Source organism: Rhinoderma darwinii, unplaced genomic scaffold (assembly GCF_050947455.1).
Source record: "Rhinoderma darwinii isolate aRhiDar2 unplaced genomic scaffold, aRhiDar2.hap1 Scaffold_447, whole genome shotgun sequence".
NCBI lineage: Eukaryota > Metazoa > Chordata > Amphibia > Anura > Rhinodermatidae > Rhinoderma > Rhinoderma darwinii.
The window spans coordinates 2,371-25,967 of record NW_027463914.1 but is presented as its reverse complement, the minus strand read 5'-3'; the positions used below and the strand labels follow the sequence as shown (position 1 = coordinate 25,967).

At 45.3% G+C, this 23,597-nt stretch overlaps 2 non-coding genes and 3 pseudogenes across 2 annotated transcripts; all 5 read left to right on the top strand.

Annotated features, from left to right (window-relative positions):
- Positions 1-147: 147 nt before the first annotated feature.
- Positions 148-338, top strand: LOC142716102 (U2 spliceosomal RNA). The gene has a single exon (XR_012871390.1). It is a non-coding gene; the product is annotated as a U2 spliceosomal RNA (small nuclear RNA).
- Positions 339-1,584: 1,246 nt separating this feature from the next.
- Positions 1,585-1,726, top strand: LOC142716129 (U2 spliceosomal RNA; annotated as a pseudogene).
- A 1,371-nt stretch (positions 1,727-3,097) lies between these two features.
- On the top strand, positions 3,098-3,300 carry LOC142716107 (U2 spliceosomal RNA; annotated as a pseudogene).
- Positions 3,301-9,899: 6,599 nt separating this feature from the next.
- On the top strand, positions 9,900-10,070 carry LOC142716117 (U2 spliceosomal RNA; annotated as a pseudogene).
- Positions 10,071-16,861: 6,791 nt separating this feature from the next.
- On the top strand, positions 16,862-17,053 carry LOC142716098 (U2 spliceosomal RNA). The gene has a single exon (XR_012871387.1). It is a non-coding gene; the product is annotated as a U2 spliceosomal RNA (small nuclear RNA).
- The last annotated feature ends 6,544 nt before the right edge of the window (positions 17,054-23,597 follow it).

The window sequence follows — 23,597 nt, the reverse complement described above, 5'->3', positions numbered from 1 at the left end:
AAAGACTGCATTAAGTTAGCATTCAGTGAGATGCATGTTTACTATTTATTAGATAGAAAGAGACTAGGTCCTTCAAAGCTGCAAGAATGTGGAACTTTAACTTGTGGAATATGATTATTTGATTTTGTGGTTGTGCTAATGTACTTGAAATTTTATTAAAATGTAAAAAAAAAAAAAAAAAAAAATCTGTTCTTATCAGTTTAATATCTGATACGTCCCCTATCTGGGGACCATATATTAAATGGATTTTTAGAACAGGGAGATGGAAATAGAGCTTGCTCTGTCCACTCCACGCATTGACCTGGTATTGCAGTATTTCCAGGACCGGTGCACCCTTTCCTTATGTGTTGACTAAAATCAGATTCCAAAAGTGTTTTTTGTGTTTGCCATTGTTTCTGTCTTTCTGAAGGGATCTCCCCTTTTAATCCCATTATTTCAACACCTGTTGGACAATGCATGAGTGATAATGAGCTAATTGATTAAATGCAATTAATGAATACATTGCCACCTCTTGTTTTGTGTCGTCTGTGTGTCTGTGTTTCCGGCATTTCACATTGGAACAGCTCATTCACCTTCCTTGTCTTCTCTCCGCCCTCCCTTTTAGGTAAGTTAAAGAGCTGCACCTGAGCCAGCCACTGATTGATGCAGCACCACAGTCAAATAGTGGAGTGGAGTAGGGGAACAGCAAACAGCCATTAAAGCCGCCCGCCCGCCCGCCCGCCCGCCCGCCACAATGGACCTACCTGTGTACACTAGATGGATGTGATGGAATGTACTGTCGTCCCTACATTTCAAGAAGGAGTAAGAATTGCAGTTGCAACAAAGCCTTGCTTGCCTACAAAGAGAGCAGCAATTTGGATTTGTTACTATGTTACCTAGAAGAATAACAAACTGTGCAAGGATGGAGGTTGTAGGAGCAAGGAGAAGTTGTCTGTAAAGTTGGTGGATGCTTATTTTCCATTTTGCAGTCCCTTGTCTCCCTCTTGTGGCCTCCTGGAGGCAACTAGCTGTGCAAAAAAAGACAGCCTGGCGGCCGGCTGTTGCAGTGTTGCCCTCTCAGGCAACACTGAGTGACTGACTGAGCCGCACCGTCTTATATAAAGTTCAGACGGAACTTTGCACGTGTCATAGTGGAGCCCTGAGGAGCCAGAGCCAGCTTTCTGACATCATAATGGGGCCTCAGAGATAAAAGCCTGGGCCCAGGCAGTGTTGGTCAGTGCTGCTCAGCAGGCAGCACTGGACTGGACTGGATTACAGCTGATACAAGGTGTGAAGGAACAAGGGGTGGCTGTGGGCATGCACTTGCTGCCGCTGCCAGTGTTTATCTGCATGGCAGCAGGGCATTTGGGTGTTGCCAGGAAGGCGTTTTTATGTAGATTCCTCCTCTTTCAGCACTGCATTGTGGTGCAAGCAAAAGAAGCAAATCCTGTCTGGCTTCCTCTCCGGCCTTTATTCACCTCCCGTGTAGCTGTGAGTGTGTGAGCCTGCAGGGCCCCATGGAATTGCCTAGAAGTAGGCTGAATCGCTGCAAGGGCTGAACAGCAGTATCGGGCAGGCTCGGGCAACGCGCGGCCCGTTCGGGTTATCGCTTCTCGGCCTTTTGGCTAAGATCAAGTGTAGTGCTTTAGGGTATTGCCTTGTTTCTTGGTCAGGAGGTGCCCTGGTACCCTTTTCCTTGGCCTGGGGGGATTGTCTCTTTTACAAGAGACTTCACCCCTCTGCTGCTATTGGGGAGGAGGATTAGTCCAGGGCAACGAGGAGCGATCACCCACCTGACACCTCGGTGTTGAAGGTTTACTTTGAAAGACATCAGAATGGAGACCGTACCGGATTATATGAAGACCAGGAATGCTGTTCGTTTTATGGTGACGGAACTGGAAAGGACCAAGAAAGACCTGCGTTTCCTGAGCAAAGATTTGTTGCTGGGACTGTTTCGGCTGAGCAAGGAGGATATACTGGCTGTAATGGATTATCCACGGAGAGGTGTCTACGACGTCACGTTCATTAACGAAGATACTTACTTGAAGTTTTTGGGAATTTTTAATGAGACACGTGGAGATTCAAAACTGGAAGGTATTGTACTGGTGCCACACTTTTCTGAGTGGCAACGCCTTGTGACTGTTAAAATGTACTCTCCATATGTTGAAGAGGAGGACATTAGCATATTCCTAAGAAAGTATTGTGGGAAAGTTGTGGAGAAAGGCAAAGTCCTGAATGAGTTTGGCTTTTGGACCGGTAAGTGGAGATTTCTTTGTTCACTGAAACTTGACAAAACTTCTGGGAAATTGGTGATCCCGCCGGCACGCTTTAAAATTGGAAACACAACTGGAGATTTGTTCTTTTCTGGGATGGGCATCTTCTGCAGGAACTGTAAAAAATATGGGCACAATACAGCAGAATGTCAAAAGACTGTCTGTACGAAATGTTTGCAGGAAGGCCACAGCTACCAAGACTGCAAAGAGGAAAAGACTTGTAACATGTGTGGAGAGGGTGGGCATGTCTTCAGGATATGTCCAAAGAGACATGGAAGAGGAGTGCAACAAGAGAGCGGAACGAGTATGGAGAAAAGTAAACCGAATGTTGAAGAGGTTGCTTCAGTAACGAAAAAAATGGAGAATAGTGGAGGAGAAAGTGTTAAAGATATAGATATGGGGAAAGAAAAAATGGCTGAAAAAAAGAAAAATTGAGAAAGCTAAAATATCTAAAGAAGAAAGTGAAGAAAGAAAGGAGATAATGAGAGAGGTTATGATTTTACGGAAGAAGGCGGATATAGAGGATTTGCGTGAAAGAATAGAATCACATTTGTCAAATCATTTTTTCCGCTTTATGGAAAGATTTAGCATACCACCTTGGTTGGTGGAAGAGGTTAAAAGTGAATGGGATGGTGAAACCCTGAAGCAGGAACACTTAGAAATGCTTGTTATTTTTGCGATGAAAAAAGGCTTGGTGCCATGATTTAAATGGCAACAGATATGGATGTATTTGTGTAATGGATATGTATGTACAATAAATATATTAAAAGAGGAAAATTAAAAAAAAAAATAAAAAAATATATACATTTTTCATTATGATGATCCAAGTCTTAAGATTTGAGTTTTAAGATTTTAGACTTGAGACCTGAGTGGAAAAAAAAAAAAAAAAAAAAAATCTGTTCTTATCAGTTTAATATCTGATACGTCCCCTATCTGGGGACCATATATTAAATGGATTTTTAGAACAGGGAGATGGAAATAGAGCTTGCTCTGTCCACTCCACGCATTGACCTGGTATTGCAGTATTTCCAGGACCGGTGCACCCTTTCCTTATGTGTTGACTAAAATCAGATTCCAAAAGTGTTTTTTGTGTTTGCCATTGTTTCTGTCTTTCTGAAGAGATCTCCCCTTTTAATCCCATTATTTCAACACCTGTTGGACAATGCATGAGTGATAATGAGCTAATTGATTAAATGCAATTAATGAATACATTGCCACCTCTTGTTTTGTGTCGTCTGTGTGTCTGTGTTTCCGGCATTTCACATTGGAACAGCTCATTCACCTTCCTTGTCTTCTCTCCGCCCTCCCTTTTAGGTAAGTTAAAGAGCTGCACCTGAGCCAGCCACTGATTGATGCAGCACCACAGTCAAATAGTGGAGTGGAGTAGGGGAACAGCAAACAGCCATTAAAGCCGCCCGCCCGCCCGCCCGCCCGCCACAATGGACCTACCTGTGTACACTAGATGGATGTGATGGAATGTACTGTCGTCCCTACATTTCAAGAAGGAGTAAGAATTGCAGTTGCAACAAAGCCTTGCTTGCCTACAAAGAGAGCAGCAATTTGGATTTGTTACTATGTTACCTAGAAGAATAACAAACTGTGCAAGGATGGAGGTTGTAGGAGCAAGGAGAAGTTGTCTGTAAAGTTGGTGGATGCTTATTTTCCATTTTGCAGTCCCTTGTCTCCCTCTTGTGGCCTCCTGGAGGCAACTAGCTGTGCAAAAAAAGACAGCCTGGCGGCCGGCTGTTGCAGTGTTGCCCTCTCAGGCAACACTGAGTGACTGACTGAGCCGCACCGTCTTATATAAAGTTCAGACGGAACTTTGCACGTGTCATAGTGGAGCCCTGAAGAGCCAGAGCCAGCTTTCTGACATCATAATGGGGCCTCAGAGATAAAAGCCTGGGCCCAGGCAGTGTTGGTCAGTGCTGCTCAGCAGGCAGCACTGGACTGGACTGGATTACAGCTGATACAAGGTGTGAAGGAACAAGGGGTGGCTGTGGGCATGCACTTGCTGCCGCTGCCAGTGTTTATCTGCATGGCAGCAGGGCATTTGGGCGTTGCCAGGAAGGCGTTTTTATGTAGATTCCTCCTCTTTCAGCACTGCATTGTGGTGCAAGCAAAAGAAGCAAATCCTGTCTGGCTTCCTCTCCGGCCTTTATTCACCTCCCGTGTAGCTGTGAGTGTGTGAGCCTGCAGGGCCCCATGGAATTGCCTAGAAGTAGGCTGAATCGCTGCAAGGGCTGAACAGCAGTATCGGGCAGGCTCGGGCAACGCGCGGCCCGTTCGGGTTATCGCTTCTCGGCCTTTTGGCTAAGACCAAGTGTATTTATACAGGAGGTTTTTAGTCAGAAGGTGCTCAGGTACCCTCTCTCTCGGCCTCGGGGGATCGTCCAGGTTCGCCTGGACTTCACCCCCGTGCTGCTATTTGGGAGAGAGGCTTAGTCCTGAGCAACGAGTTGCGATCCCCCCCCAGCCCTTTGGTGTGTCTCCTTGAACCCAAAGGGCGCAGCGCAAGCTGTGCGGTACCGACCTGGCCACGCAAATGGCAGGCGGACCTGATGCGGTGCCGGTATACGCCCGGTTGCGGAATACTGCAAGATTTATCTTGGCAGAGGGTGGAGGCGGTCCTCGTGGTCTCAAGTTCCTTGTCCACGATATTTTGGAAAAGCGGTTGGCGGTCCACAAGAACGAGATTTTGGCGATCCAGGACTACCCAAGGCGTGGAGTGTACGACGTGACTTTTATGGGAGAAGGAATCCTCCGTGATGCCATGGGAAAAGCTGAGAGGCAACAAGGTGAACTCATGGCCTTGGGAGTCCAGGTAATTGAACACGCTTTCGAAGTAACCAAACTCGTAGTGATTAAAATGTATTCCCCATACGTGAAAGATCAGGAAGTGGCGGCGTTTCTTGCTGCATACTTTAAGAACGTTAAGCTGCTGGGGAGAGTTATGAACGAGTGCGGTGTGTGGACCGTCAAATGGAAATTTATTGTTACGCTAATAAAGGACCCCTCCACCCAAGAAACGAAGCTACCACCTGCTCGTTTTAAACTTGGGAATGTGAATGGCGACCTCTATTTCTCAGGAATGCCAAACTTCTGCAGGGCCTGCGGTACCTATGGACATACCAGTTTTAACTGCGATGTCACCTGCAGGAACTGTGGAAGTAAACAACACACAATGAGAGAATGTACAGAAGAGAAAAAATGCAATTTTTGTCAAAAAACTGGTCATCTTTATTATGCTTGTCCACATAGGTACCGAGGCGAAGAAGATGAGCAACCCGAGGTGCCCCCACGTGCTCCACCAGCAGAGCAGTCCCGTCCTCAAGGAGGAGAACAAGCTGTTGCGGCGAAAGAGCAGAGAGGTACCTGGGCTTCAAGAGTACGGCTAGCCGAAGCCAAAACAGGTGCCTCTCAGCCAGCGACCTCAGGGGATAAAAATGAGCCCAGCGCCAAGGAAAAACGGCAGGCCAAGAGGAAGGCAGAAAAGGAGCAGGCCATCGATGAACCTGTGGCATCCCAGACGGCTGGTTGCTCAGGCGGTGCCGGGCCTGCTCCTGATCCTGGGTCTCTAGAGACCGACTCGGAAGGAGAAAACTGGGTACAGGTGGGTCCCCGTAAAAAGGGGAAGCAAGAACGTGCCAGTAGGAGGGAGACAGGGGAGGAGCAGATGGATACGTCCGTGCGGAAAGATGTGGCTCCTCCTGGGACCCCCTCCTCGCCTGCACTGGTGAGGAGGACGGGCACTGCTCCCTCCGTATTATCGGACACCCCGCCATGCGCACAACCTCCCCCTCTAGACCGGCCTTCACGGGCCCAGGGGGGAGAGGCGGGGCCCTTGGGGGACCCACCAGACATGGACCCAGTCGGTCAACCGAGAGAGACCCAGGTGAGGCTGTGCGAGTCTGGGCTCCCCGTGTACGAGGTGAGTGTTGCTGGCTCAGCTCTCAGCGACAGTAGTTCTTCTCCTGCCTCGTCCCTCTTTTCAGTTGAGTCGGATGAGGGCGGGGCCATGAGTTCAAGTGAGGTTTCGGGTATTGCTGGTGGAGGAGCAATCTGATTTTAAGTACGCCTATTATTTATTATTTTAAAATCAGAATTTTGCTTTAACTCTCCACGATGTCTGAGCTCATGGGAATCTCCCTCAACGTGAGGGGCGCCAAGTCAAAAGTGAGAAGGGTTGCTCTCTTCAATTTTTTATCTTGCCTGGCAGCCTCTGTATTTTTCCTGCAGGAGTGCGGCATTCCCCATACAATGAGATATGAAAATTACAAAAAGGATTGGAAGTATGGTCCATCCGTCTGGTCTGGATCCAACGAGTCCAGATCAGCAGGGGTCGCCATTCTTTTTAAGGGAAACGTTTTAATTGATTTTATTCAAGAAATCTTACCAGGACGTATTTTAATGGTTAAAGCTTTTATTGATGGTGTAAAGTGGCAGTTTTTAAATTTTTACGGATCACCAGAAAAGAACGAAAGAGCGAGGATGCTGGAGATTTTACCGCTTTTTATCAACACATCTGAGCCTTTTATCCTCGCAGGTGATTTTAATTGTATCCTGAGAGGAGAACGCCGGCTTACCAACAGTACGAGTAGGAACTATGACAAGACCTCTGGACTGCTCAAGGATATCGTGACTGATTTTAAATTAAAAGACATATACAAAGAATGTAACAGGAGCAGTCCAGAGGAAGCCGGCGTTACCTGGAGCAACGCCACCTGTAGCTCCAGGATTGATTTTATCTTTTGTTCTGAAAATTTACTGCCTTTTAATTGTGAAGTTTTAACCAATGTGTTTTCAGATCACAGGCTTTTATCTTTTAAAGTAAAGCATGATCTTAATAATATTGTATGTAAAAAGTCCTGGAAGATGAATGTTTCCCTTTTAGACGATCCACAGGTTTTAGCAGATTTTATTGAATTTTACCAAGAAAGCAGGCGGGTAAGAGACACACGTACTCCCATCAGTGCATGGTGGGAGAAAATGAAAAAGAAAATAAAAGATTTTTTTATTAAGAAAAGCGTGGCGAAAGCCAAAGAGAAATACGCTTTTTTTAAAATTCTCAATACCCGTCTGCAGACCCTGTACAAAATGCAAGATCATGACATAGACGTTAAAGATGACATCACCAATTTGAAAAAGGAGATAGCCCAGTGCCTGGAGCAGAAAGGTAAAGAGATTATATTCCGTTCAAAAATACAACATGTGGAGGAGAACGAGACCTGCTCCAGGTACTTTTTTAAGAAAATAAATAACAAAAAGGCAATTATCAAAAATATAGAAGGGGTGTCAGATGTACAGGGTCTTTTAAGTAAAGTTCATGAGTTTTACACTGACCTTTTTAATGTTAAGACTGTGGATCATAATTTTATGCGTGACTCACTGAAGGAGATTACTACTGTTTTAGACCCTGTCTCCCAGAATTTTTTATTACAGGAGCTGACGGAGCAGGAGGTTTTAGAAACTGTTAAGAGTTTTAAAACAGGGAAAGTTCCCGGACCGGACGGTATACCCAGTGAGTTTTATGTAAAATTTTATGACATTTTAAAAGAGGATCTTTTTAACCTTTTTTCTGATGTTTTTAATTCCAAGATGCTGCCTAAGTCCTGGCGGAAGGGTGAGGTCTCCCTGCTGTATAAGACGGGTGACATCGCAGTTTTAAAGAATTGGAGACCAATAACCCTTCTAAATAGCGACTATAAAATTATGGCTAAAATATGTGCAAATAGATTAAAAGCCATAATACCCCACATTATACACTCTGACCAGGTGTGTGGGGTGCCAGGCCGCAGCATCTGGGATAATTTAAACCTAATAAAAGACGTGATTGAGGACACGAGGTCTAGAAAAGTTAAATTAGCCATTTTATCTATAGACTTTGAGAAGGCGTTCGACCGTGTCTCTCATTTTTATCTTTTTAAGGTTTTAGAACGTATGGGTATACCTGAAGGATTTTTATTATCTATTAAAGCCTTTTACAGAGAATGCACCAGCAAAATTTTAGTGAATGGTTTTAAGACACAGGACGTATTTTTAAACTCTGGGGTGAAGCAGGGGTGTCCCTTGTCCCCACTGCTTTTTATATGTGCATTGGAGCCTCTGTTATGCGCAATTCGCCGCGATAAGTGTATCCGTGGAGTCCCCCTGCCCGGGGGAGGCGGCGTAGAGGCCAAAGCAGTGGGGTACATGGATGATGTGGCGGTTTTATGTAGGGACGCCCTGTCGCTTCAGAGAACCCTTAGGCAAATCGAGTTTTATTGCTGTGCTTCCGGTTTTAAAGTAAACTTCAGCAAGAGTCATATTTTAAACATAGGAAGCATGGCTCTTAGAGATATACCGGTTCCTGTGTCTGATAATATTAAAATTTTAGGTGTCTCCTTCAGTGGGTACGACAATGGTTTTATCAGTTGGGACATGGTGGCGCAGAAGGTAAATCAAAAAATATGCATGTGGAACATGAGGAAGCTTACCATGGAGGGAAAAATTTTAATAATTAAAATGATAATTTTACCTTTGCTTTTATACTTAAGCATGGTTTTCCCTCCTCCCACGGTTTTATTAAGAAAAATTACTAAAGCTTGTTTTACCTTCTTTTGGAGTTCCAGAATGGAGAAACTTAAACGTGAGACGGTAATGAAAATCAAACCAAAGGGTGGCAAAGACTTTCCAGATTTTAATAGGTTTCTTTTAATCAAGTACTTTTGTTTCTGTCTTAATTCTCTTTTTAAACAACATCATTGGTCTTATTTTCTACGTTTTAATACTGGGTTTTTTATGCGAAGGATGGGGTGGTTTGAAATTGTTTTAACCTCACCTTATGCTTTTAATCTACCAGCAAATTACGTGATTTTAGAGAAAATAGTGGCCTTGTTTAATTTTAAAGGGAAAAATTTTAATGACATGATAAACAGTAAGAAACTTATAAAAGACATAAGAGGAAATGAAGTCGTCACTAATATTGAAAATTTTAATAATGAACGCTGTGCTTTTATCTTCAAAATGGTTAATGTGTTTTATCTTTTTAATACACAGATGGACCTGGCCTGGAGCTGCGTTCATCAATGTCTTCCATGCCGGGCATTCCAATTCAGGAGAGGATTCGCGAGGTCTGCCATCTGTCCGAGGGAAGGCTGCCAGGCTGAGGAGACCGTGCGTCATATTTTTTGGACTTGCGATTTTACTAAACATATTTGGATAAAGATATTCCCTCTAATGAAGAAGATGGCAGACCTAAAGGACTTGACTTACGAAATGATTTTATATGGACTCTTTGGATGCCCAACCGCGAACCAAAAGACTATTGCATGGAAGACGATGAACTGCGTAAAAGAAGCTCTGTGGAAGGCCAGGAACATCCTGATTTTTAAGCACGATGTTTTATCTGTTGACGATGTTTTAGGTCTTTGTTTTAGCGAGATGTACATTTATTATTTATTAGATAAAAAAAGAAATGCCACCCTTTCAAATAAATGGTTTGTAAAAGAATGGAACTCCAATATATAAGAATTTGCCACCATGTCCCCTTTTATGTGTTTTTATGTAAATTGATTTTATTACTGTAATTCATTGTAAAAAGCTGTAATTCATTGTAAATATTTTTTGAATTTTAAGTAATAAATCATTGACACCCCCGCGAGGGGGTAGCCAACTTAAAAAAAAAAATCTGTTCTTATCAGTTTAATATCTGATACGTCCCCTATCTGGGGACCATATATTAAATGGATTTTTAGAACAGGGAGATGGAAATAGAGCTTGCTCTGTCCACTCCACGCATTGACCTGGTATTGCAGTATTTCCAGGACTGGTGCACCCTTTCCTTATGTGTTGACTAAAATCAGATTCCAAAAGTGTTTTTTGTGTTTGCCATTGTTTCTGTCTTTCTGAAGGGATCTCCCCTTTTAATCCCATTATTTCAACACCTGTTGGACAATGCATGAGTGATAATGAGCTAATTGATTAAATGCAATTATTGAATACATTGCCACCTCTTGTTTTGTGTCGTCTGTGTGTCTGTGTTTCCGGCATTTCACATTGGAACAGCTCATTCACCTTCCTTGTCTACTGTCCGCCCTCCCTTTTAGGTAAGTTAAAGAGCTGCACCTGAGCCAGCCACTGATTGATGCAGCACCACAGTGAAATAGTGGAGTGGAGTAGGGGAACAGCAAACAGCCATTAAAGCCGCCCGCCCGCCCGCCACAATGAACCTACCTGTGTACACTAGATGGATGTGATGGAATGTACTGTCGTCCCTACATTTCAAGAAGGAGTAAGAATTGCAGTTGCAACAAAGCCTTGCTTGCCTACAAAGAGAGCAGCAATTTGGATTTGTTACTATGTTACCTAGAAGAATAACAAACTGTGCAAGGATGGAGGTTGTAGGAGCAAGGAGAAGTTGTCTGTAAAGTTGGTGGATGCTTATTTTCCATTTTGCAGTCCCTTGTCTCCCTCTTGTGGCCTCCTGGAGGCAACTAGCTGTGCAAAAAAAGACAGCCTGGCGGCCGGCCGGCTGTTGCAGTGTTGCCCTCTCAGGCAACACTGAGTGACTGACTGAGCCGCACCGTCTTATATAAAGTTCAGACGGAACTTTGCACGTGTCATAGTGGAGCCCTGAAGAGCCAGAGCCAGCTTTCTGACATCATAATGGGGCCTCAGAGATAAAAGCCTGGGCCCAGGCAGTGTTGGTCAGTGCTGCTCAGCAGGCAGCACTGGACTGGACTGGATTACAGCTGATACAAGGTGTGAAGGAACAAGGGGTGGCTGTGGGCATGCACTTGCTGCCGCTGCCAGTGTTTATCTGCATGGCAGCAGGGCATTTGGGCGTTGCCAGGAAGGCGTTTTTATGTAGATTCCTCCTCTTTCAGCACTGCATTGTGGTGCAAGCAAAAGAAGCAAATCCTGTCTGGCTTCCTCTCCGGCCTTTATTCACCTCCCGTGTAGCTGTGAGTGTGTGAGCCTGCAGGGCCCCATGGAATTGCCTAGAAGTAGGCTGAATCGCTGCAAGGGCTGAACAGCAGTATCGGGCAGGCTCGGGCAACGCGCGGCCCGTTCGGGTTATCGCTTCTCGGCCTTTTGGCAAGATCAGGTGTAGTATTTCTGCATCTGGTTTTGTTGGGAGGTGTCCGGGGTACCCTGCTCCTTGGCCTTGGGGGATCGTCTCTTTTAACAGAGAGACTTCACCCCCTTGCTGCTATTTGGGGAGTGGGCTTAGCCCCCGGACAACGAGCGGCGATCGCGCCTTATCCAAGAGGTCAACCGGCCTTGAGGCGTTATAAGAGCATTCCAAGGGCGTTTATCGGGCTTCGTAGGTGTCTGGGGTACCCTAATCCTTGGCCTTGGGGGAGGGTTTCACTTAATTGTGGAATCTGAGCCCTTGCTGCTATAAGGGACAGGCTTAGCCCCCAGGCACTGAAAATGCCATTTACGTTTGGTTTCGCATCCGGGGACACCCGGTTGCGCCAGTCCGTCCGCATAGAGGTGGAAGAAGGCCATCGTCAGCGGAAGAACCTTCGCTTCATTGTGGAGGTGATTCTGCTGGACTTCCTGGGGCTGAAGCGGGCGGACATCCTGTGTCTCAACGACCAGGAAAGCCGCGGTCGGTACACCATATCCTTTACGGCCGCGGCATGTTGCGACAACATGCACAAGAGACTTTCTGATGCGGACCAGAGTGAGGAGCGGCTAAATGGACTGAACTTTTTATTCCTCTACGGGGAGGAAGAAGTCCCGCTCGTGATGTGCATGTTCAGTCCATTTGTCTCAGAGTGTGACATTGAAACCTTCCTCAGTCGTTACTGCAGGGAGGTCCGCTTCTCACACAAAATTTTGAACACCCAGAGCTTCTGGAATGGCAAAAGGAAATATTGGGTGAAGTTCCGCCAGGATCCCAATGGCATTGGAGGCTTACATCACCCACCCCAGAACTTTGCCATTGGGAAGAATCGAGGATTCTTATTTTACCCCCAGATGCCAATAGCCTGCCGGAACTGCTTGAGATATGGCCACACCAGAGAACATTGTGACCGGCCCCATGTGGTGCAGTGTAATAGGTGTGGCCAGGTTGGACACGTAGCGGCAAAATGCAGTTCCGAGGTATTGTGCAATCTGTGCGGCATGACTGGGCATGCTTTTAAAGACTGCCCCCGCAGAGCGAAATCTGGGCCACCCAGACCAGGGCCAGAGCGGCGGTTTGCAACATGTGCAGATGCTGCTGGTAATGCCCAAAAACGAGCATTGACGACTGAGGGGTCCAGGCCAAAGTCCTTCACAGCTCCATCGGGGGGCCCACCGATGTCAGCCTCGAGGGACGGCCATAGGGATTCCACCGGGTCCAGGCAGAGCAGGAGGAATTCTGACTCTGCTGGACATAAGTTGACCGGCACCTCTGCAGACGGGTCCTCTGCTCCGCCTGCAGTGGACCCTGTTGAGGCAGTGGTTAGCGACAGGCGTCGTGCTTCCGTAGGTTCTGCGGTAAGACCTGACGCCTGTCCCAAGAGTGTGGGCATGGAGCGGAGACACTCTGTGTCAAACGAGGGCTCTATTAAGAAAACCCCCAAACATGCTGGATTGGAGCCTCGTTTTGACCATTGCCGGTCAACGGGGGGGCCAGAGCAAAGTTCCTCCACTGCGGTTGTGGAGGGGCTTGCGATGAAGGCTCCCCATAAGCAGGCAAAGGTTGCCAAAAGTGATGGGACCTCACAGGCCCCTGTGCAGCTGCCCAGTAGAGACATCAGCGATATCTTCAGCCAGGGGCCAGAGATAGGTGAGAGCGACTTCGAGGAGATGGATAGGAGCCATTCTGCGAAGAGACAACGAGAGGAAGAGGAGTCCGGAGTTCGGAGGAAAGCTGCCTACCGGAGTTCAGACGAAAGCAGTGTGGGGGTTGGAGCCGCCCACGTATCTGGCTCTGACCCTGCCTACATTAAAGATTTATTGACCCCTCAAAAAGGGGGTCCAGATTCGCAGCTGATCTCCGAGTACGACTCTTCTGGTTCGGACTCTGACCTCAACTAAGATTATGTTGGTTCCTATCAAAGTCGCCTCACTAAATGTGAGGTCCCTAAAGAGACCTGTTCGCAGGACTGCTTTATTTTCATTTTTAGAGACTGTGGACTTTGACCTTTGCCTGCTTCAAGAATGTGGAATCCCTAATGACTTGGAATATCAAGATTTAAAGATGGACTGGAAACTAGGCCCCTCAGTCTGGTCTGGTGGAAATGACTGTCGCTCTGCGGGGGTTGGATTGCTCTGCCGAGGTCGTTTTATCTCCATCCAAACAGTGACTGAAATCATGCCCGGCAGAGCTATTTTAATACATTTGCTTTTTAATGGAATTTTAATTCGTGTTTTAAACGTTTATGCCCCTCCTACCAAACAGGAGAGGGCAGAACTATTAGAGATTTTACCATTGTTTTGTGTTGGGTCTACCCCCCTGCTGGTGGGTGGTGATTTTAACTGTGTACGAGATGGAGAACACCGGCAGGGTGGGGATTTTAATCGAAAAATTGACCGTACTTCTTACCTGCTCAAGAATTTTATTGGTGATTTTAGACTGAAAGATTGCTGGAGGGAACTCTTGCCTGCGGACCCAGGCCCCACCTGGTCCAATGGAAGAGTGAGCTCCAGAGTTGATTTTATTTTCACTTCTAATAGTTTTATTCCCAAAAAATGTTTGCTTTTAACAAATATTTTATCTGATCACAAGCTCCTTTCGGTGCACCTGGAGCTAGAGGGAGAGCAAAAAGCTTGTAGGGGTCCCTGGAGACTAAACACCACACTCCTGGAGGACCCCATCATTAAAGAGGAGTTTGTGCGGACCTACCAGTGTTGGCAGTCCCATAGAGCGCCCAGTCAGCCTATGCTACACTGGTGGGAGGGCATTAAACCCAAAATCAGAGCTTTTTTTATTCGAGCAGGTAAGAAGAAAGCAAAAGAGAAAAAACAATGGTTTTATGTTCTTAATAAACGTTTACATGTACTTTTTAAATTGAAGGAGATTGGTATGGATGTTGATGATGATATCTTAAATCTTAAAGCTGAAATAAAACATGCCATAGAAGAGAAAGGGAAACAAATAATTTTTAATTCACATGTAAAGCACCTCGAGGATGGCGAGAAGTGTTCCCGGTTCTTCTTCAAAAAGGTAATGGATAAACGAGATGTCATTTTAAACCTTGAAGGAGAAACCACTATGGTCGGCATTTTAAATTCTGCTTTTAATTTCTACCAATCTCTTTTTAATAAGAAAAATATTGACCCTTCCTTTTTAGAACATGTTCTTAATTCCCTTGATGTCAAGCTAGATATTTTAGACCAGGAAGTTTTATCCCGTACTATTACTTTGGAGGAACTTTTATTTGCTTTTAAAAGTTTTTCTAATGGGAAAGCTCCTGGGGAAGATGGTCTGCCCATCGAATTTTATCATGCTTTTTGGGAAATTTTAAAGAATGACATGTTTTTATTGTATAAGGAAGCTTTTATTACTGAAGAGCTGCCCCCTTCCTGGAGGAGGGGGATTGTGTCCTTAATTTTTAAAAAAGGTGAGAAGGACCAGTTAAAAAACTGGCGTCCTATTACTCTTTTAAACGTTGATTGTAAAATTTTAGCTAAACTAATAACAATCCGTTTTAAACCTTTTATTCATAAATTAATCCATCCAAACCAGGTATGTGGGGTACCTGGGAGGTCAATTACTGAGTCCCTGAATATTTTACGTGACATCATTTGGTATTTTAAAGAAAGGGGTCAAAGTCTTGCTATTTTATCCTTAGATTTCGAGAAGGCTTTTGACCGGGTCTCCCATGAATATCTTTTTATGGTTCTTAAAAAGATGGCTGTTCCTGAAATTATTTTAACACGTATTAAGCTTTTATATAGATCCTGTTTTAGCCAAATTTCTATCAACGGATTTTTAACTAAAGGTGTTCCTCTTTTATCAGGGGTGAAACAGGGGTGCCCGTTGTCTCCGCTCCTTTTTATTTGTGCCATAGAACCTCTGTTCACCCTAATAAGAGATGATAAAGTCATCAGAGGCGTGCCCATACCTGGAGGAAGGGGGAACCAGGTAAAAATCCTAGGCTATATGGATGACGCCACCATCCTATGCCCAGACGCCGCTTCCATGAGAAGGGCATTGAGGAACACCGGCTTTTTTTGTGAAGCCTCTGGTTTTAAATTAAACGTTGATAAATGTGACTGTTTTTATACTGGTGTATGGGATTCCTCTGTGACACCAGGAGTTAACATGCAGCAGGATCAGATAAAAATTTTAGGAATTGTTTTTAATCAAGAAAACGATGGGAGACCCAATTGGGATTCAGTAATTGCCAAAATGGAAAAAAAGGTTTTAATGTGGAATTTGAGAAATCTCACCATGGAGGGAAAAGTTTTAATAATTAAATCTGTTTTATTACCCATAATGCTTTATGTAGCTATGGTTTTCCCTCCAACAATTTTATATATTAAAAAAGTGACCAGGATCTGTTTTATGTTTTTATGGGGTTCCAAAATGGAAAAACTAAAACGTGATTTTATGTACAGATGTAAGGACAATGGCGGGAGAGATGTTCCTAACCTTTTTAACTTCTTTTACATTAAATACTTTTGCTTCTGTTTTAAAATGTATAATTCTGATGGTATTTTTAGCTACTTTTTAAAGTACGCTACGGGCATGATTTTTAAACGATGGTTTCGTGTCCCTTTGAATTCTCCTGTGCTTCTGTGTCCCCCAAAACAATATGCGGTGCTCGAAAAAACTGTCAGGCTCCTAGGTCTCCAAGAATTGGAGCCTGACATATTGGGGGACCAGAAAAAAGTGTCACTCTCCTGTAGGCGGCAGGAAGATACACTGGCAGTTTCAAATTTCTCACAGGCAAGGTCCAAGGTGGTGTGGCGGAACGTTTTTGGAAAATTTATGGCAAATGTGCACAGGGACCTTGCCTGGGCAATCGTTCACCAGTGCCTCCCTACCCGTGAATTCCAGCATAGGCGAGGACTGGTGGCGAGAGCCAAGTGCCCGAGAGACAGGTGTGGTGACGACGAGACGGTAATGCACCTGTTTTGGAACTGCCCATATGCACAGGAGGTTTGGAGGAAGGTAGGCCCATTGCTGAAATGGGCCTGCGGTCTTAAAGATCTTAAATTTGAATACGTGTTTTATGGTCTTTTTAACTGCCCAAGTTTTAAACAGCAAATGGTCTGTTGGATCATTTTAAACTGTTTTAAGAATGCCATCTGGAAGGTTAGGAACATTCTGCTTTTTAAACATGATTTTATTGACGTTAAAAATTGTGTGAAATATGCCCTAAGTGAAATGTATATTTATTATCTTAGGGACAAAAAGCAGCTAGGGGTAAAAGAAGCAACATCCATGTGGTGTTTGCAAATGTGGAATACCATAACATTGTAAATAAAAATGGTTTTATTCTTTTATGTCTTTTATGCCCTGTACAAATTTTATCCTGCTATTGTTCTGTACTTTTATTATAACATCTGTATTACTGGTCTTATTATTATTCTTTTGTATTCATTTAAATGTATGAATATTTATGTATTATGCCATTGATTTTATCTTGTGGTTTCAATTTTTATAAAAAAAAAGTCTGTAAAATATATTATTTTTGCCAATAAAAAACTTTGTTGAAACCTTATCTGTTCTTATCAGTTTAATATCTGATACGTCCCCTATCTGGGGACCATATATTAAATGGATTTTTAGAACAGGGAGATGGAAATAGAGCTTGCTCTGTCCACTCCACGCATTGACCTGGTATTGCAGTATTTCCAGGACTGGTGCACCCTTTCCTTATGTGTTGACTAAAATCAGATTCCAAAAGTGTTTTTTGTGTTTGCCATTGTTTCTGTCTTTCTGAAGGGATCTCCCCTTTTAATCCCATTATTTCAACACCTGTTGGACAATGCATGAGTGATAATGAGCTAATTGATTAAATGCAATTATTGAATACATTGCCACCTCTTGTTTTGTGTCGTCTGTGTGTCTGTGTTTCCGGCATTTCACATTGGAACAGCTCATTCACCTTCCTTGTCTACTGTCCGCCCTCCCTTTTAGGTAAGTTAAAGAGCTGCACCTGAGCCAGCCACTGATTGATGCAGCACCACAGTCAAATAGTGGAGTGGAGTAGGGGAACAGCAAACAGCCATTAAAGCCGCCCGCCCGCCCGCCCGCCACAATGGACCTACCTGTGTACACTAGATGGATGTGATGGCATGTACTGTCGTCCCTACATTTCAAGAAGGAGTAAGAATTGCAGTTGCAACAAAGCCTTGCTTGCCTACAAAGAGAGCAGCAATTTGGATTTGTTACTATGTTACCTAGAAGAATAACAAACTGTGCAAGGATGGAGGTTGTAGGAGCAAGGAGAAGTTGTCTGTAAAGTTGGTGGATGCTTATTTTCCATTTTGCAGTCCCTTGTCTCCCTCTTGTGGCCTCCTGGAGGCAACTAGCTGTGCAAAAAAAGACAGCCTGGCGGCCGGCTGTTGCAGTGTTGCCCTCTCAGGCAACACTGAGTGACTGACTGAGCCGCACCGTCTTATATAAAGTTCAGACGGAACTTTGCACGTGTCATAGTGGAGCCCTGAGGAGCCAGAGCCAGCTTTCTGACATCATAATGGGGCCTCAGAGATAAAAGCCTGGGCCCAGGCAGTGTTGGTCAGTGCTGCTCAGCAGGCAGCACTGGACTGGACTGGATTACAGCTGATACAAGGTGTGAAGGAACAAGGGGTGGCTGTGGGCATGCACTTGCTGCCGCTGCCAGTGTTTATCTGCATGGCAGCAGGGCATTTGGGCGTTGCCAGGAAGGCGTTTTTATGTAGATTCCTCCTCTTTCAGCACTGCATTGTGGTGCAAGCAAAAGAAGCAAATCCTGTCTGGCTTCCTCTCCGGCCTTTATTCACCTCCCGTGTAGCTGTGAGTGTGTGAGCCTGCAGGGCCCCATGGAATTGCCTAGAAGTAGGCATTCGTTTCAGCTCGTGGCAGCCAGTCTAAAAAACACTATCTTGGACTTCTCTACTTCTCTGCTTCTATACTAATTGCCAGGCGCTGAGACGAATGCCGCCAAGATCGAGCGTCTATGACTTACGGTTCAAGAATTAGCCTCAGAAACAGTGGTTCTGAACATGCTGCCAATAGCTCGCCTGGGAAACATCCAGAGAAGTCCAAGATAGTGTTTTTTAGACTGGCTGCCACGAGCTGAAACGAATGCAGCCAAGAGCGAGCGTCTGTGACTTACGGTTCAAGAGTTATTCACAGAAACATGGTTCTGAACTTTGCTGCCAGCCGCGAAAGCGAAAGTAACCAAGATCGAGCGTCTAGGATTTACTTGTGAATAGCTCGCCTGGGAAACATCCAGAGAAGTCAAAGACAGTGCTTCTATACTAATTGCCAGGCGCTGAGACGAATGCCGCCAAGATCAAGCGTCTAAGACTTACGGTTCAAGAATTAGCCTCAGAAACAGTGGGAAACAGTGCTTCTATACTAATTGCCAGGCGCTGAGACGAATGCCGCCAAGATCGAGCGTCTATGACTTACGGTTCAAGAATTAGCCTCAGAAACAGTGGTTCTGAACATGCTGCCAATAGCTCGACTGGGAAACATCCAGAGAAGTCCAAGATAGTGTTTTTTAGACTGGCTGCCACGAGCTGAAACGAATGCAACCAAGAGCGAGCGTCTGTGACTTACGGTTCAAGAGTTATTCACAGAAACATGGTTCTGAACTTTGCTGCCAGCCGCGAAAGCGAAAGTAACCAAGATCGAGCGTCTAGGATTTACTTGTGAATAGCTCGCCTGGGAAACATCCAGAGAAGTCAAAGACAGTGCTTCTATACTAATTGCCAGGCGCTGAGACGAATGCCGCCAATATCAAGCGTCTAAGACTTACGGTTCAAGAATTAGCCTCAGAAACAGTGGGAAACAGTGCTTCTATACTAATTGCCAGGCGCTGAGACGAATGCCGCCAAGATCGAGCGTCTATGACTTACGGTTCAAGAATTAGCCTCAGAAACAGTGGTTCTGAACATGCTGCCAATAGCTCGACTGGGAAACATCCAGAGAAGTCCAAGATAGTGTTTTTTAGACTGGCTGCCACGAGCTGAAACGAATGCAAACAAGAGCGAGCGTCTGTGACTTACGGTTCAAGAGTTATTCACAGAAACATGGTTCTGAACTTTGCTGCCAGCCGCGAAAGCGAAAGTAACCAAGATCGAGCGTCTAGGATTTACTTGTGAATAGCTCGCCTGGGAAACATCCAGAGAAGTCAAAGACAGTGCTTCTATACTAATTGCCAGGCACTGAGACGAATGCCGCCAAGATCAAGCGTCTAAGACTTACGGTTCAAGAATTAGCCTCAGAAACAGTGGGAAACAGTGCTTCTATACTAATTGCCAGGCGCTGAGACGAATGCCGCCAAGATCGAGCGTCTATTACTTACGGTTCAAGAGTTATTCACAGAAACATGGTTCTGAACTTTGCTGCCAGCCGCGAAAGCGAAAATAACCAAGATCGAGCGTCTAGGATTTACTTGTCAATAGCTCGCATGGGAAACATCCAGTGAAGTCAAAGACAGTGCTTCTATACTAATTGCCAGGCGCTGAGACGTATGCCGCCAAGATCAAGCGTCTATGACTTACGGTTCAAGAATTAGCCTCAGAAACAGTGGTTCTGAACATGCTGCCAATAGCTCGCCTGGGAAACATCCAGAGAAGTCCAATATAGTGTTTTTTTAGACTGGCTGCCACGAGCTGAAACGAATGCAACCAGGAGCGAGCGTCTGTGACTTACGGTTCAAGAGTTATTCAGAGAAACATGGTTCTGAACTTTGCTGCCAGCCGCGAAAGCGAAAGTAACCAAGATCGAGCGTCTAGGATTTACTTGTGAATAGCTCGCCTGGGAAACATCCAGAGAAGTCAAAGACAGTGCTTCTATACTAATTGCCAGGCGCTGAGAGGAATGCCGCCAAGATCGAGCGTCTATGACTTACGGTTCAAGAATTAGCCTCAGAAACAGTGGTTCTGAACATGCTGCTAATAGCTCGCCTGGGAAACATCCAGAGAAGTCCAAGATAGTGTTTTTTAGACTGGCTGCCACGAGCTGAAACGAATGCAACCAAGAGCGAGCGTCTGTGACTTACGGTTCAATAGTTATTCACAGAAACATGGTTCTGAACTTTGCTGCCAGCCGCGAAAGCGAAAGTAACCAAGATCGAGCGTCTAGGATTTACTTGTGAATAGCTCGCCTGGGAAACATCCAGAGAAGTCAAAGACAGTGCTTCTATACTAATTGCCAGGCGCTGAGACGAATGCCGCCAAGATCAAGCGTCTAAGACTTACGGTTCAAGAATTAGCCTCAGAAACAGTGGGAAACAGTGCTTCTATACTAATTGCCAGGCGCTGAGACGAATGCCGCCAAGATCGAGCGTCTATTACTTACGGTTCAAGAGTTATTCACAGAAACATGGTTCTGAACTTTGCTGCCAGCCGCGAAAGCGAAAATAACCAAGATCGAGCGTCTAGGATTTACTTGTCAATAGCTCGCATGGGAAACATCCAGTGAAGTCAAAGACAGTGCTTCTATACTAATTGCCAGGCGCTGAGACGTATGCCGCCAAGATCAAGCGTCTATGACTTACGGTTCAAGAATTAGCCTCAGAAACAGTGGTTCTGAACATGCTGCCAATAGCTCGCCTGGGAAACATCCAGAGAAGTCCAATATAGTGTTTTTTTAGACTGGCTGCCACGAGCTGAAACGAATGCAACCAGGAGCGAGCGTCTGTGACTTACGGTTCAAGAGTTATTCAGAGAAACATGGTTCTGAACTTTGCTGCCAGCCGCGAAAGCGAAAGTAACCAAGATCGAGCGTCTAGGATTTACTTGTGAATAGCTCGCCTGGGAAACATCCAGAGAAGTCAAAGACAGTGCTTCTATACTAATTGCCAGGCGCTGAGAGGAATGCCGCCAAGATCGAGCGTCTATGACTTACGGTTCAAGAATTAGCCTCAGAAACAGTGGTTCTGAACATGCTGCTAATAGCTCGCCTGGGAAACATCCAGAGAAGTCCAAGATAGTGTTTTTTAGACTGGCTGCCACGAGCTGAAACGAATGCAACCAAGAGCGAGCGTCTGTGACTTACGGTTCAATAGTTATTCACAGAAACATGGTTCTGAACTTTGCTGCCAGCCGCGAAAGCGAAAGTAACCAAGATCGAGCGTCTAGGATTTACTTGTGAATAGCTCGCCTGGGAAACATCCAGAGAAGTCAAAGACAGTGCTTCTATACTAATTGCCAGGCGCTGAGACGAATGCCGCCAAGATCAAGCGTCTAAGACTTACGGTTCAAGAATTAGCCTCAGAAACAGTGGGAAACAGTGCTTCTATACTAATTGCCAGGCGCTGAGACGAATGCCGCCAAGATCGAGCGTCTATGACTTACGGTTCAAGAATTAGCCTCAGAAACAGTGGTTCTGAACATGCTGCCAATAGCTCGCCTGGGAAACATCCAGAGAAGTCCAAGATAGTGTTTTTTTAGACTGGCTGCCACGAGCTGAAACGAATGCAGCCAAGAGCGAGCGTCTGTGACTTACGGTTCAAGAGTTATTCACAGAAACATGGTTCTGAACTTTGCTGCCAGCCGCGAAAGCGAAAGTAACCAAGATCGAGCGTCTAGGATTTACTTGTCAATAGCTCGCCTGGGAAACATCCAGATAAGTCAAAGACAGTGCTTCTATACTAATTGCCAGGCGCTGAGACGAATGCCGCCAAGATCGAGCGTCTATTACTTACGGTTCAAGAGTTATTCACAGAAACATGGTTCTGAACTTTGCTGCCAGCCGCGAAAGCGAAAATAACCAAGATCGAGCGTCTAGGATATACTTGTCAATAGCTCGCATGGGAAACATCCAGTGAAGTCAAAGACAGTGCTTCTATACTAATTGCCAGGCGCTGAGACGAATGCCGCCAAGATCGAGCGTCTATGACTTACGGTTCAAGAATTAGCCTCAGAAACAGTGGGAAACAGTGCTTCTATACTAATTGCCAGGCGCTGAGACGAATGCCGCCAAGATCGAGCGTCTATGACTTACGGTTCAAGAATTAGCCTCAGAAACAGTGGTTCTGAACATGCTGCCAATAGCTCGACTGGGAAACATCCAGAGAAGTCCAAGATAGTGTTTTTTAGACTGGCTGCCACGAGCTGAAACGAATGCAACCAAGAGCGAGCGTCTGTGACTTACAGTTCAATAGTTATTCACAGAAACATGGTTCTGAACTTTGCTGCCAGCCGCGAAAGCGAAAATAACCAAGATCGAGCGTCTAGGATTTACTTGTGAATAGCTCGCCTGGGAAACATCCAGAGAAGTCAAAGACAGTGCTTCTATACTAATTGCCAGGCGCTGAGACGAATGCCGCCAAGATCGAGCGTCTATGACTTACGGTTCAAGAATTAGCCTCAGAAACAGTGGTTCTGAACATGCTGCCAATAGCTCGCCTGGGAAACATCCAGAGAAGTCCAAGATAGTGTTTTTTTAGACTGGCTGCCACAAGCTGAAACGAATGCAGCCAAGAGCGAGCGTCTGTGACTTACGGTTCAAGAGTTATTCACAGAAACATGGTTCTGAACTTTGCTGCCAGCCGCGAAAGCGAAAGTAACCAAGATCGAGCGTCTAGGATTTACTTGTGAATAGCTCGCCTGGGAAACATCCAGAGAAGTCAAAGACAGTGCTTCTATACTAATTGCCAGGCGCTGAGACGAATGCCGCCAAGATCAAGCGTCTAAGACTTACGGTTCAAGAATTAGCCTCAGAAACAGTGGGAAACAGTGCTTCTATACTAATTGCCAGGCGCTGAGACGAATGCCGCCAAGATCGAGCGTCTATTACTTACGGTTCAAGAGTTATTCACAGAAACATGGTTCTGAACTTTGCTGCCAGCCGCGAAAGCGAAAATAACCAAGATCGAGCGTCTAGGATTTACTTGTCAATAGCTCGCATGGGAAACATCCAGTGAAGTCAAAGACAGTGCTTCTATACTAATTGCCAGGCGCTGAGACGTATGCCGCCAAGATCAAGCGTCTATGACTTACGGTTCAAGAATTAGCCTCAGAAACAGTGGTTCTGAACATGCTGCCAATAGCTCGCCTGGGAAACATCCAGAGAAGTCCAATATAGTGTTTTTTTAGACTGGCTGCCACGAGCTGAAACGAATGCAACCAGGAGCGAGCGTCTGTGACTTACGGTTCAAGAGTTATTCAGAGAAACATGGTTCTGAACTTTGCTGCCAGCCGCGAAAGCGAAAGTAACCAAGATCGAGCGTCTAGGATTTACTTGTGAATAGCTCGCCT